The sequence below is a fragment of the Cupressus sempervirens genome, chromosome 10 (genome assembly GCF_028749045.1).
Source record: "Cupressus sempervirens isolate cs-2001-9-10 chromosome 10, ASM2874904v1, whole genome shotgun sequence".
Lineage (NCBI taxonomy): Eukaryota > Viridiplantae > Streptophyta > Pinopsida > Cupressales > Cupressaceae > Cupressus > Cupressus sempervirens.
The window spans coordinates 39,118,554-39,135,352 of NC_143127.1; positions in this window are offsets into that span (position 1 = coordinate 39,118,554).

The window sequence follows — 16,799 nt, forward strand, 5'->3', positions numbered from 1 at the left end:
GAATAGAATTATTGCCTATTCTATTTGTTCAAGTTTAAAGATTAATGAAATTTCAACAAGATTCATCTATGCAACATATAAGATATATGTAGAGAAAGAACAAGTGAATCTTAGTGAAATACTAAGAATGCAACTCTTAGAAAACCTAGAAAAGATCAAGAGGACAAAGAATGGCGTGTTTAGATTCTATTCATTGATCAATCACCTATTCTTTCATGTAATTAAAAGATTTCCTTACTTATTAGTCATAGAAATAATGAGTAGTGATAGATGTACAATGGAGAAGATTAAAAAAGTATGTAGAAGGCATCTCGTAGATAAGATATTAGATAGTGGCAACCTAATAATGAGAACATTTTAGAATCAAATGAAATAGAGATTCATAATTGCACCTACACTTATTAATAGATTTAAGGAAGATATTTGTATTTTGGTTGATACAAATTGTACCTATATTCAGGTAGTGGAACCTTGGGAAATATTTCTTGATCCCTCGAGTTATGAATTAAATGATGATATAGAAATTGATTATATTGATTTGTTGTTGAATTCAGATACAGAAAAAGCATAATATATATTTGGTACATATGATGAGATCACACAGTCAACTCATCAAGCAACCTTAGAGAAGGCATCACACAAGAAAGTAGAGTCTATAATGAAGAAGGTACTGAGGTCAGAATAACAAAAAGTGAATCTGAGGCTATAAGACAAATGATGAAGCAAGGAATATTGAACATTCAACCTTTGTTAGTATCTGTTATAGAGTCATCTTCAAAAAAAATAATTTCATATGCAATAGTATCAAATGTTCAACCTAGTGAACCGAAAAGAAAATATGAAAGATTGGTGGAAGCAGTGTCTACTAAAACGAAGAGGGTAAAACAACAAGCCACCAGACTAGGAAAAAGACGGAAAACATTGTTGACAATTGATTCCAATGATGAAAAAGATGAAGAACAAGAAACCAAGCAACCAAAGAAAATGACTTCAACAAAGCAATCAACATGCAAAGCTCAGCAACCTTGGAAGATGAAGATAGAGAAGATTAACATAGCTATTGCTAACGAAGGTAACTTTTTTCAGATGAACAAATTTTATGATTTGTATAATAGTTTTGAAAAGGATCATATTGATATATCTACTATGAGATATATTATAGTAAACAATTTGAAATTGAAGAATCTTGAGAGCATAATTAACCAGAAAGTCTATAAAAGGCTCATTCAGAAGAAAGCTCCTGCAAGAGAAGAAAATTTAGAACTTCAAAAGTCTATGCTTAGAATTGTTTGCAAGACTGATGATGAAGAAGAAATTAAAAGATTGTTGAATAATCTTGCATCATAATTGAGAAATAAATTGAGACCATTTCTATTTATGGTTGGTGAAAAGGATAAACTAAGAAGTGAGACTGCGACAACTATTAGTCAAATGTTGACAGAGTGAAAGGCAACATCTCCTCCAACACCTAGAACCTCAGAAGTGTTAGTGAATGGTGACACCATGCAAATTGATCAAAAAAATGTTACCCTTAACATTTATGATATAAATCCATTTGGTGGTTCCAAACTTAATGAACTAGATGTCAAGGATATTGAGGACAAGTTGAGATGGATTGAAGAAGAGAAAAGGTTACTTGAAGAAGAGAAGACAAAAATAGAGGAAGCCAAGAAGAAATTGCTTGAGGAAGAAAAGAAAAGAAAGAAAGAAGAGGAAAAGAGGATAATAGCAGAAGAAGAGATGAGGAAGAAAATAGAGGAAGATGAGAAGAAGAGATTGGAAGAGAAGAAACTAAAAGAAAGAGAGGAAAGAGAAAAGAAAGAGGAAGAAGAGAGAAGAGTGAAAGAAGTAGTGAAGGAACAAAGAGAGGATGATACTAAACCATTCAGTTCATCCACTCTACTCTCTCTTTCCTATTTAGCTACTAATGATGATGATCAAACTAATCTAATATCATCCTTATCTAAGCTTATATAGAAGAATAGAATAGTGAAAATCTTACAAAAAACTTTATTACTGACAGACTACACACTACCTTGGTAGTACAACACATTGAACTAGATCTTGAACAAAGGGCACAAGTAGTGCTGAAATCATTTGATGAAGATTTTACCAATTTATTGAATGTTGCAGAGGCAAAGACATAGATTTCCCATGATGCTAACTTATTTAGCACCATCTCTCAAAACATCAAGAATGATTTGATTAACCTTGATACTTGTGTAAAGGAACTTCATAAATGCCAACAAGATGGGAAAACTTTGTATATTAAGTGTACCTTATCATACAAATTGACTAAAGAAACTAAAGACATTGATAGTTAGATAGAAGGAAAGATGAGTGAACTAGAGGCTCTATCTAGCCAAATCCAACATCCATCTTGCAAAGTTGATGATTTTGAAAGATGAGTGGCCAGTATTCTTAGTGACATCAAGAAACTAGAACTTTGGAAGGAACACAATTTGAAGAGGATATCATATTTCAGAGAATCTATTGCTTTGAGAATATCTTTGTTGAGAAATGGTTGGAGGAATGTGTCAAGGCCAAGGACACATATTCTAACTTTTTGTATCTAGATCTTAATGTAGTTGAGATTGCATCATATGCTCTATGTGCAATATTCACCTCAGTTGAATCTACCAAGGAAACATGGACTAAGGGTATGGATAGTCTAAAGGAAAACTTTGATGATTGCATGAAGATCATATCAGCATGAGGAAGGATGCCATTTTTGGATAGATTCTTGACATTTTGACCTTTTTCATTGATGTCAAAGGGGGAGTAGTAGTTTAAATTTTTTTGGAGTAGTTGCAAAATGTTGTAAAGTATATTGTAAGGGGGAGCTTATGTAAAGTTGGAGAAGTTGTAATAGATGTTATATAAGGTGTTATTTATTTTTGTTAAGTTTTTGTCACTTAGCCAATTTTCCCTATTTTGTTGCCATCAATGCCAAAGGGGGTGATTGTTGACAATTGACTAATAATGATATGTAATCATTTTCATTTATGACAACACATGATGTACATGCTTATAGGAAACCTCAAAAATAAAGATACTTAGTGTTTGGTAATCACAAAATTGTCTAAGTATAGAATTTGGTTTACAACAGTGTATTGTTTTGTTTATAACTTGTTGCCGACATCATGTTATGACTAGTAAAGTTAGATGGAGATAGTACACATGTTGGTGATGACGTGTATAATCTAAAAATTTAGTATAGAATGTACAAAATAGAGATATTTATGTTTTGATGAAACAAGATAGCAAAATTGAAGGAAAGCATTATTTTGTTTACAAAATAATTACTTGTCCAATTTGGGCTGACATCCTAGATGTTTACTCTAAGTTGGAAAAGTAGATTGTAGTCTTAGCCAACCCAAAATAAATTTGTGTAAAGGCGTGGTATTTATGGAAAGGATATTTTGCGATAAGGAGTGCAGATCTGTGTAGTGTAAAATTGTGAAGTGCAAATTATGATTATGTTTGCGAGTGCTATATGTGAACTTTTGTGATAGTGATATATACAAAGTTTTATATGAGCTATTTTGTGACCTGAGATTAAGCATGGTATTTATGGAAAGGACATTTTGCGATAAGAAGTGCAAATCTATGTAGTGTAAATTTGTGAAGTGCGAATTATGATTATGATTACAAGTTCTATATGCAAACTTTTGTGATAGTGATATATACAAAGTTTTATATGAGCTATTTTGTGACCCAAGATTGAGTTGAAGATTAGAGATTAGTCAAGAAAGAAGATATAGTTCCTATTCTAGAAGTCAAATTACTTGTTTGAGTAGTGAGCTCATCTTGCATTTGTTGTACTACAACTCCTAACAGGGTTGGCCCAAATCCTAACAAGGTTGGAATCTCCTAACAGGGATTCAAATTCCCCTGACAAGGACTTCTTATACTGAATTTTCTCATTGACTCCTAATAGGGTCCATCCTTTAACAATGAACTTATATATTAGTATATTATCTAGTGGGTATCATCCCCACTAGGGTTTTCCCTTGGCCAAGGATTTCCTAATTAACAAAATATGGTGTTATGAGTTATCTTTGTGCATTGTTACTATTACTATTCAACATTCCTTTATTGCTTTGTTATGCATGGTTTAAAGTAAGAAATAATATCTAGTTAGTGAGTAAAGTTTGTAGATTACTGATTCACTCCTCCTCTTAGTAATCCCTATTTCTAATAGGCTCATTTGGCTAGAATAGAAGTAGTAAAATTATTCTTAGCTTATGCAACATGAAATAAATTCAAAGTGTATCCGATGGATGTCAAGTTAGCATTTCTAAATGAAGAACTTGAAGAAGAAGTGCACATAGAGAAGCTTGAAGGTTGTCCTTTGACAAATGGCAAGGACATAGTATGCAAGCACCCTATACCTGGTATGCAAGGTTGGACAAGCATTTGGAAAAGATTGGATATAAAAAAGGTATGATAGATAGTAATCTCTATTGGAACGAAATTGATGGTGGATTGATGATTTTGGTAATATTTTTTGATGATATCATATTTGGAGGAAATGATGATGAAAGTGATAAGTTTGAAAAAGAGATGAAAAAGGAATTTGAAATGAGCATGATAGGAGAAATGAAATATTTTCTAGGATTATTGATTGTACAAAATAAAGAAGGAATCTTTATTTCTCAGACAAAGTATTTGAAGGATTTATTGAAAAGGTTTGGTTTGGAAACATGTAAACCCATTGGAAAACTTATGGTAACTAGATACAAGTTATCTACAAAGGATGAGACACCAACTGTTGAGCAAAAAAAGTACAGATCTATGATTGAAGGTTTACAATATCTGACTCACACAAGGTTGGATATAGCAAATGTAGTTGGAATTGTTACAAGATTTCAAGCTGATCCCATAGAAGCACATTATGCACCAGTCAAAAGGATATCTAGATATTTGAAAGAAATATCAGAGTTCGGATTGTGGTATGAAAGATCTAATGATTTCACTCTATGTGCTTATACTAATGCTGATTGGGTAGGCAATATGGATGATAGAAAGAGCACCAATGGTGGAGCCTTCTTTCTTGGAGGAAGATTGGTTTCTGATGAAGGCCTACTCTAATACCACTTGATGGGGACACAACCCAAGCACATAATGGACACAACAGGAAAGGGAAAATTTTATTAACTATTAAAATATGCTAGTACACTTAGTATAGAGAAATAATCTCCAAAAAATGCCCTATGGGCTTACAATAGCAATAAATCTGGAGATAAATTCTTCTCCCAGTACCTCCTCTCAAACTCCACTCCTAGAAAGTACTAGTTGACATCCACCAACCAAGTAGAAGGCTCTAGAAGCCATGTTAGAAGTCAGCGCAAAACTAGAAGAATCCAGAAATGGTAACTAATCTTCCAGGAGGCATAACTTTTGAACTGTAGCTCCGATTGACAAATCGTTTACATTTTCGAAAAGCTCTCGAAGCGCTCTATAGCCCTATGGATGACCTTTTCTTTTCCTCCATTTTTTGGCCATGTAAAAGGTCATTTAATGTCCCTAACCTAACTTTGAAGCATTCTTAGGAGGTCTCCAGAAACCAACAAATTGCAATAACTTTCAAACCGTGGGGCCTTTTGACCTAGTTCTTTTTTTGGAATGCTCTAAATTACAATTACATTCATTTGGCCAATTTAAATCCTCTAATTCACCAAAATTATGGCTCAATTAAATACTCCTATTTTTTTGGCATTTACACATATCCCAAGGTGCTCAAATACTCTATCCTAGAACACTGCTAGTGGAACTGTGAGAGTTGGAACCTTTATTTGACCCAAATGGGTATCTAGAAATGAAAACACATGAAACAAAAACTAAGTCTAAGTACATTTTTTTGGGTGACATAGGATTGCCCTTATACCTCTGGATGCTCCTACATCAGACACCTAGGGTAGATTGAAAAGTGACCCTGTCACTTTATGGATGGTAGAGGAAATCCCAAATGGGAAACCTTAGCTGTTGATATCCAAGTTGAGTCCTCAATTGGTCGACCTTTCCACTTAACTAGATACTCTTCATACTACCTATTTCTGGTACTCCTGCCTACACAATGATCTAGAATGTCTTCTATCTCCTCCTTCGTAGAAGCAGGAATTGGACATGGCTCTAACATCAGCTCCTCATCTGGACCATCATCATGATACTCTGTTAAGTCTGCAATGTTGAAGATAGGAGAAATGTGAATTCCATCTGGTAACTCCACCTCATATGCATTTCTTGAGTCATGTTTCTTCAAAATTTTGCAAGGGCCAAATTTCTTCATCTTCAACTTTTTGTAAGTATTGGCTGGAAATCTCTCATTTCTTAAGTGTACCATGACTAGATCCCCTACTTGGAACTCCTTATGTCTTCTCCTTTGATCAGCCCTAGCTTTATATTGTTGATTCATCTTGGTAATGTGTGCCTGGACCTCCTCATGTAGATGCTTGATATGTTCAGCAAATTCTTCTGCTTCAACACTTGTCCTCTCCCCTTGCTTTATCTTCCTCAATTCTGGTGCAGTCCTTGGGCTACTTCTATATACAATTTGGAATGGTGATTTTCTAGTACTCCTATCTACAGAGTTATTGTTAGCAAATTTCACTTGTGGTAGAATCAAATCCCATCCCTTGGGCTTATCCCTAACTAAAGATCTCAACGAATTGCCCAGACTTTTATTTACCACTTCAGTCTGTTAGTCAGTCTATGGGTGATGTGTAGAACTGAACTTCTAGTCTGTTCTAACTTTTTCCACAATGTTTTCCAGAAATACCCCACAAATTTAGTATCCCTATCAGAAACTATACTCCTTGGGAGACCATGTAGTCTTACCACCTCTTTGAAAAACAATTCTGCAATATGGACAACATCATGAGTTTTATGGCATGGAATGAAATGTGCCATTTTGGAGAACCTATCAACCACCAAAAATATTGAGTCATTACCCCTTTGTGTCCTTGGAAATCCAAGAAGAAAAATCATACTTATGTCCTCCCATGGCTTTGATGGAATAGGCAATGGCTGATAAAATCTAGTATTGTGACTAAATCCCTTGGCCACTTGACAAATCGAACAATTCTGTACAAACTTCTTCACATCTTGTGACATTTGAGGCTAAAAATAATGTTCTTTGAGAATGGCAATGGTCTTATCTCAACCAAAAATGTCCTGCCATCCCTCCACTGTGTTTCTCCTTAATCAGATTTTCCCTCATTGAACTCCTTGGAATACACAATTGACTACCCTTGAATAACATACCATCCTGAATTAGATAGTCTAACCACTTAGTTCTATCTATAGCAACAGGTTCTTTATAAGCTTTCCATGCTTCAGCAAAATTAGGATCCTCAGGGTATAGATTCTTGAGTTTAGCAAAGCCAACTACTTCAACTTGCATTATTGTAAGCATCAACTGCCTCCTGCTTAATGCAAATGCAACTCTGTTAGATTTTCCACTTCTATGCTTCAACACAAATCTATAGCTCTGCAAGAACTCTACCCACTTCATATGTCTCTAGTTCAATTTACCTTGACTATTTAGGTACTGTAATGCCTAATGATTAGTATACAAAACAAATTCCTTTGGCAATAAATAATGCCTCCATTTCTTTAAGGCCTGAACTATTGCATAGAACTCTTGATCATAAACAAAATACTTCTTTTTTGCATCATTCAATTTTTCACTAAAATATGCAATAGGTTTACCTTCTTGGCTTAATACAGCCCCAATAGTGCTACCACTAGCATCACAATCCACCTGGAACACCTTTCTAAAATCTAGAAGTGCCAACACAGGTTGTTCTATCACCTTCTTCTTCAACAATTCAAAACTTCTTGCAGCTGCTGTAGTCCATTTGAACTCTTTTCTATCCCCTCTTATTGTGTCAGTCAGAGGTACACAAATGCCACTGATATTCTTAATGAACTTCCTATAAAAACTAACCAAACCATGAAATGATCTTACCTCAGTAGCAGACCTTGGATTAGGCCATTCCAAGATGGCTTTTACCTTCTCTGGATCCATTTTAAGACCTTCAGGTGATATAACAAACCCCAAGTAGACTAACCTTCAGGTGATATAAAAAACCCCAAGTAGACTAACTCCCTTTTTGCAAAGATACACTTCTTCAGATTAATTAATAGTTTCTCTTCCCTTAACCTTTCAAGGACACTATGAATATGCAATAAATGTTCTTCCAAAGTCTTGCTGAAAATTAAAATATCATCCAAATAGACAATAACAAATTTTCCTAAGAACTTCTTAAGTACCTCATTCATAAGCCGCATGAAGGTGCTTGGGGTATTTGTCAATCCAAAGGGCATGACTACTCACTCACAAAGACCCTCCTTGGTCTTGAAGGTAGTTTTCCACTCATCTCCTTCTCGTATCCATATTTGGTGATAGCCACTCTTGAGATCTATCTTTGTGAAGTACTGAGCTCCACTCAAGCAATCCATAAGATCATCCATTCTTGGCAAAGGAAATAGATACTTGATGGTTATCCTATTTATAGCTTGAGAGCCTGTACACATCCTCCACTCTCCATCCTTCTTTGGTGCTAGTACTGTAGGTACTATACATGGACTCAGGCTCTCTCGAATCAATTCCTTCCTCAATAGCTCCTGAACCTGTCTATTTAGCTCCTCAATTTTAGTAGGAGTCATCCTATGAGCAACCTTGTTAGGCAAACTAGCTCCTGGGATTAAATCTATCTGATGACTGATTTGCCTTACTGGTGGCAATCCTTCTAGAACATTATCAGAGATGATATCTCCAAACTCACCTAGTAAATTTGAAACTTCAAGTGGTATTTCACTACTACCTTCTTTATCTTTCCTAGGAATCAAAGCATAACACATACGTTGATGTTTCATGCCATCTAAAAAATTCCTTCCATCAATAAGAAAAATCCTAGCATTGCTACATACCTTTTTGCCTTCTTTTTTCATGGGCTTCAATTTGTGGCAAACTCCATCCTTTGTTAGAGAGTATGTGTTTGCATGACCATCATGTACTGCATGCCTATCAAACTGCCATGGTCTACCCAACAATAGATGGCAAACATCCATTGGAATAACATCATAGAGAACTTCATCATGGTAACTCCCAATTTTGAACTTCACTAAACATTGTTCATTTACCAGGACCTTATGATCATCCTTCACCCAAGAAATCCGATAGGGCTAGGGGTGTTTCTCCCTCTTGAGCTTCAGGTTAGAGACTATCTCCTCTGATACCAAGTTATTAGTGCTACCACCATCAATGATCACATCATAACATCTATCCTCACACTTGCACCTAGTACGGAATAAACTCCTCCTTTGTCCTGGTTCAATCTCACCACTTAGTAGGACCCTTTCATTTACTAAAGTCTCTCCTCTTTTTGCATCCTTTGAATGTGATGATTATGCATCCTCATCCACATGAGCAACCCTAGCTTGACCCTTAGCTCTCCTATCTATCCTTCCTTGTCATTGAGGGCATTCAAAAAAATGATGACCTTCTTCATTGCAATGTAAATAGGTACCATGGAAGCCTCCTCTTCCTTGTCCATGTCATCTACCTCTTCCTCTCTTATTTCCAAAGTCTTGATCATGGGAGTGGTTGAAACCCTCGTTCCTACTAGTACCCACATCTTTATTTTTCTTTTGGGTTTCATTTTGGCCTCTAGATGACCTACCACTGCCCCTTCCTCCTTGACCGTGCCCTCTTTGTCTCCCTTCAAACTTATCATTTAGCTTCTTTTCAACTTGTAGGGAAAACTAGTATGCCTCTTCAACACTGGTCATTCTTACCAGACTTAATTCCTCCTAGATGCTAGGTCGTAACCCACTAATATAACAAGAGACCTCCTTATTTGCTTCTACATGCCCTACTCTAATCAGAAGTCGATAAAACTCCTCTATATATTCCTGGACTAATTTTCTTTCTTGCTTTAACCCATGCATCTTCTTAAAAAAATCAATCTCATAGTCAATAGGAATGAACTGCTTCTTTAGTTTGTCCACCATGCTATCCCACCTTGTAATCTTATCCTTTCCTCTTCTGTTTCTTTCCAATTGAACCTCTTGCCACCAGATTTTGGCATGTCCTTTTAGTTTGACCTTTGCAAACTTAACCCTATCTAGATCCTTGATAACCTCATATTCAAAGTACTCTTCTAGTTCATTGATCCAATCGATCAAATCATCTGGTTTCAAATTTTTTGAAAATACACCCACATCAATTGTAGGTCTTTTCCCAAACTTAGTAATGGCCCTAAAAATCCTCTCCTCTGCCTGATTTATAACTTTCTCATCAACTTCCCCTTCTGGTCCAATTTCTTCTTCTTCATTGTCATCCGCACTTTTGTCACCTACAGCAACATTTGTTCCCCTATGGAGCTCCTCTTGCAATGCTTGGACCTGCCTTTGGAAGGCTCTAACCTCCTCAGGATTAATAGCTCTAGCCCTTCCACCATGCTCTCTTCATGGAGGCATCTTCTTAACTCAAACCCACAACCACACAGTCTTGGTGCAAACTGCCTCACAGTCGACGCTCTGTCTACACACTCAAGAAAACCTACTCTAATACCACTGATGAAGGCCTGCTTTGATACCACTTGATGGGGACACAACCCAAGTACAAAATGGACACAACAGGAAAGGGAAAATTTTATTAACTGTTAAAATATGCTAGTACACTTAGTGTAGAGAAACAGTCTCCAAAACATGCCCAATGGGCTTACAATAGCATAAATTTGGAGATAAATTCTTCTACCAGTACCTCCTCTCAAACTCCACTCCGAACTGCCTTATACAATGCTAGAAATGTCCTTTAATAGATCCCAAAGGGTTAAGGATTAGGAATACATTCTAGAAAGTGCTAGTTGGCATCCACCGACCAAGTAGAAGGCTCTAGAAGCTACGTTAGAAGTCGGCGCAAAACTAGAAGAATCCAGAAATGGTAATCGATCTTTCGGGAGGCATAACTTTTGAACCGTAGCTCCGATTGACAAATTGTTTACATTTTTAAAAAGCTCTCAAAGTGCTCTATAGCCTTATGGATAGATTTGCTTGTCCCCCATTTTTTGGCCCTGTATGAGGTTATTTAATGCCCCTAACTTGACTTTGAAGCATTCTTAGGAGGTCTCCAGAAACTAAAAAACTATAATAACTTTCAAACCTTTGGGCCTTTTGACTTGGTTCTTTTTTTGGAATGCTCTAAATTACAATTACATTCATTTGGCCAATTTATATCTTATAATTCACCAAAATTATGGCTTAGTTGCATACTCCTATTTTTTTGGCATTTACACATATCCCAAGGTGCTCAAATACTCTATCCTAGAACACTGATAGTGGAATTGTGAGAGTTGGAACCTTTATTTGACCCAAATGGGTATCCAAAAATGAAAACACATGAAATAGAAACTAAGTCTAAGTACATTTTTTTGGGTGACACAAGATTGCCCTTATACCTCTGGATGCTCCTGCATCAGTTTCTTGGCTAAGAAAGAAGCAAGATTGTACATCATAAAGTATAGTAGAAGAAAAATATGTTACAACAGCAAACAGTTGCAATCAAGTTGTTTGGAGGAAGAAGATTCTAAAGGATATAAGGATAGAAATCCGTGAATTCATTGTCATACATTGTGACAACACAAAAATAGTAAATATGTCTAAGAATACAATGTTAAATTTGAAGACCAAGCACATTTCTATTAAGTATCACATGTTGAGAGAGCAAGTTGTAGAAAAGGAAATTAGATTGGAGTATGTAAGAACTAAAGAGTAGATTGCAGATATATTCACTAAACCTCTTCCCAAAGAGACTTTTGAATTTTATGATGTGTGCTAGGGGTTATGCTCCTTCCTACATCAAAACAGAAGATGCAAGAGCACATCCATCCAGTGTAATAGAGCACCATTGTTTGTCTAGATTGAATGTTTATTCTTCCTTTATGGGGGAGTATCTATGATGGATAGAGTCATCTAGGAATCTTCTTGGATGTTGTTTTGAACAGTGTATTTGGACACTTGAGCTAGTAAGAATCAATTGTTGCAAAGTTTGATGGTTGCTAAAACCTTTGGTGAGAAGATCATGAGGAAAAACATCATGGGGGAGAAGATCATGAGGAAGAATATCATGGGGAGAAAGAAAAGAGAAGTACAACATGGAATGATAATTTGATGGAAAACACATTAAGGTATATCAATGGGGGAGAATAATTAATGAAGAGGATTTGAAAAGAAAGATAAATAGTCTTTTGTTGGTATTCTTGGAACTAGATGTTTTTCATTTATGTTGCCATCAATGCCAAAGGGGGATATTGTTGGAAGCATGAATGCTGATGATATTCCTATGGGGGAGTATTGTAGATATGTTACTATGATGATATGTTACATTGATGACTGAGTTTGTCATTGATGTCAACATAGAAATTTTATGTGGTATCTGATAGAAGAATAATAGAAAGAACAAGCTAGTATGAACAACTAGTTGAGGGGTCAACGCAAGAAGTTGGGTCTCACTTTTGGCCAAAAAGTGGAAGTGTTTTTCTTGTTTTTGAAATATTTTGTCAATTGATGCCAAAATTTGAGGTATTTAGAGATTAAATATTTAAAAACTTCAGAAATAAAAATTGTAGTGCCTGGGATCTTATTTTTGAATATTTAATTTATTTGTATATCCATATGATAGATTTTTTTTTGGTATGGATCTTTAAAAACCACTTTTTCAAAATGCTTGTTCCAGGACCATACCACGCTCGTGTACGAACACCATAATTTGACTCAACTAAATGAATTTTTGCGAATCCTTTTAAATAGAGTTACATGAAACACCAAAGATTGATCAAAATATTTTTCTTGAATTTTTTAATGAATATTTTAAGTATTATTAATTTTTAATTGACTATAAAGGTAAATTTTAAAACCTCTCGTGTACAAACACCATAATTTGATTAAAATTTCATTTTTTTCAAAAATTTTTAAATTCAAAAGAATTGAATGTAGATTGATGACATATAAATTAATTTAAGAAAAATTATAAAATAAAAAAGTTATTAAAGTTTTAGTGAACATTGCTATTTTACATTTAGATACCACCTTTGATTAATTTTTTTTACAAAAATAGTAAATAAAATCATAACACTATAAAATTTTTATTTCTAAAATTAGGACAATGAGAACTCTAATGGGTTTTTGTTTCGTAAAAAAATTTGATCAAGAAGACCCTCTAAAAATTATGGCAAGGCATCAATTTGTTAGTTCAATGCCTTAGCCAAATCTTGAGAGGCCAAGGCATAGGCTTGGTCTCACCAAACCTATCACAAACCAAAATTTGAGGTAGGAAAAAAAAATCCTGCCTCCTATTTTAAGAAATGGGTAGCCGTTATTTGAATTTCAAAAAATGAGTACCCATTTTGAAAAACTAAAAGCGGCATGTAAAATCCTCTTTTAAGAAATGGGTACCCATTTTTTACTTTTAAAAAATGAGTACTCGATTTAAAAAAAAAATGATTGCCCATTTTCTAAATTTGGGTCAGGTACCTGAACCAAAAATGGGTGCCTATTTTTTAAAATTGGGTACTAGTTTCTAAGAGGTGTCATTCTACGGATTTGACTTCTGCAGAATTATGACCCAACTTTGTGCATTCACCCTGAGTATTCTCACTATCTGAACTTAAGGGACATATGTCTGAGTATCTAGTATATGTAGTTAACATTAGATGAAGAAATGATAAGTCTAGAAGAAGTTATGCAAGTTTTGGTGATGTATGTTCTGAGATAGAGTTTACAGAGGCATGTTTTGGTAAACTTGTTATATCTCTTAGTAGAGTTGTTATCCTGTGAACCAAGGTTGAGGATATGAAGAAGACATGTTGGTGATGATGTTGCTAAGTTTGCTCATCATAATATTGCATGTATGAAAAATTATTTAGGTTGCAAGGTAGAAGATTAATGTTATCGCTAAGTGTAACATGTTCTTAATATGGTCCTATAATGATTGATTGAGAAGGTCTAACAACCAACTCAAAGAATTATTTTATGGACTCAGTATAAAGGAAGGACATTTTCCTTTATCAAGGAGTATGAATTTATGACATGAAGAAGTGATGGTAAGAAACAAAGAGAGCATGATGTAAAGTTGAGTAGAGCAGAGCAAAAGTAATGGAAACTTCATTGTCGAGGTTTTATTGTGTGATCTGAGGTTTGATATTTGGATCCGAGGTTCGTGAGTTGGTTTAAAAGGTCTAATAGTTTTTGGTTCAGTTGATAGAACAAAGGAAGAAGGAACATAATAGTAGATTACATGTTTGAGTAGTGAGCTCTTCTTGTAGTTGAAATTGCATGTTTGGGCAGTGGGCTCTTCTTGCATGCATTGTACTACAACTCCTAATAAGGTTGGCACAACTCCTAATAGGGTTGGAATCTTCTAATAGTGATTCAAAGTCTCCTAATAGGGACTCATATGTACTAAATGTTTAAATAGACTCCTAACATGGTCCATCCTCTAACAAAGAATATTTATATTAGTACATCATCTTATGGGCATCATTCCCACTAGGGTTTTCCCTCTGATCAAGGGTTTCCCTAGTTAACATATCTAGCATAATTGTCTATGTGTATCTTATTATGGTTTTTGTTTACTTTGGTTGAATGGTTAAGTTTACTTAAGAAAGATAAATGTTATAATTGTTGCTTAACTGATTCACACCCCCCCGCCCCTCAGTTATCTTGGTGGACTATTGTTTCTAATATTACTATGTTCACTTAAAAGACATCAAGCCCATTGATCCAACTTAACATTCACCTTTTCTTACATGTTGTACCTTTGAAAAATTAGAGCAAAACATTTGGCATATTATTGAACTCAGCATTGTCTGGCAACTCATGACACAACTGACCCCACCAAGTCGACATGTCACAACCTTGCTTCCCCACTTTAGTTAAACTATGTGCACTTTCAAAATGCTAGGAAGCGATAGTGGTCGATCATCATTTGATCAATGGTTCTACAAAAATGACACTCCACTATCCTAGTCAACAACCTTTAACCAATAGGAAGATGCCAATCTGTAATTTACTTTGATAGTTTTCCTTTTGTGACCCACATACTAAACCTGGTCCCACTTTGTCCACATGGCATCTTCTCACTTCCCCACTTTCATTAAACTCTACACATCTTCAGTATCTAGGGAATTGACGATCATTGATCATCATTTGATTGATGATCATGAACTTGCAAGATATATACTATTTTAAAAACAAAGAAAAGGGACCCACATTTCCATGTGTTACAACCTCACATCTCCACTTTTTGAAACCTTGTGCAACTTCACAATGTGGCGATACACCCATCATTGATCTTAACATGATAGACAGTCAATGAAATAAACTCTCCAAAGGTTAGGAGTTTTGATCTGAGGTCATAGAGTTTTTAAGTGTGCAACCTGGTGATCAAGTTGATTGCATAGTTGAAGCTTAAAAAAAGATAACAATATTTTATAACACGACTTGGTGAAGTAGTGAAGTTTCCCTAGTCACTGAGTCACACCAGTTAGTTCAACTACCTTTTAACCCATGATTGAGCAAAATAGTTAGTAAATCTTAGTTGTGCAATCATAGATGCAATGGTGTTTAACACTATTACAAAGAAGTTGAACATTGAGGAGAAAAAGAAAAAGCCACTTAGTGGTGCTAAATATAGTGAAGACCATGCTGCCTTGGTTATTTGGTTCTTAAAAATAGTATCTAGAGCTAGTTATTCTCATACTAATGATTCTAAATTAATTGGGAACCTGATTGTCAAAAGAGTAGAGGATACTCCAAATTAAGATGCAGCATAATTAAATGTTGAAACAACCACTCTTACCTTGGCCATTGCTAGGAAAGTGAAAAGGTTTATACAAGACCTATAGATGAAATATTAACAAGTCCTAGATGCCTACAATAATGAAGTCCAAAAGATGATTAACCTTGAAAATAAAATGATAGGACATAAAGGATAGTCTAGCAGGTAGATAGATGACACACTTTTTAATAGGTGGGTGGCATAATATTCATTAGAAAATTAGTTGTTACCAAAAGAAGTTGAAGAAATGGATGTGGACTAGGATGATGTACAGATAATTGATGCACTAGTTCAAACAAAAGAAAGAAAAAGGTAGCAACTAACTATAATAGTTGACATGGCTACTCAAACTAGTGATGTGGCACAAGAACATCCAATTACAATAGTGGATGTGGCTACTTAAATTGATGATATGAAAGAAGAGAAACTAGTTGTAATCAATATCTAGATACTAGAGCATGACACATCATGTGCAAGCCAAGTGGTTCTATAGCTGGAAGAACAATAGATACAACAAGGCCAACCATTAGATGCAATAGATAAACAAGAATTTGCTACAATAGAACTAGCCCCACAACATGAAAATCAATGAGAAGGCCATTCTCTTATAAAGAGGCAAACAAACACCAAATTTTGTCTTTTTGTGATAGTGATAGTTTCTATCCTCTTTTGTAAATCATTTTGTGTTAAGGACAACTATCATTTTCCCTCTATGCTTGAAGCTTGTTGCAACTCATGCTATATAAGTGAGTTCCCAAAGCTAGAGGAAGGTTTGGAGTTTGTATAATTTCTAGTGTTATACTTTTTTTTTAGTTGGTCTAGTTAGTCTTTGTGTCAATTTTGTAATGTTTTCAATTGTGCAATTTTGAGAATAAAAATGTATCTTGAATGATAATTCTATCATATCTTGAGTTATTCCTAAGTTTATATTATTAATGTATTAGTTTCAAAT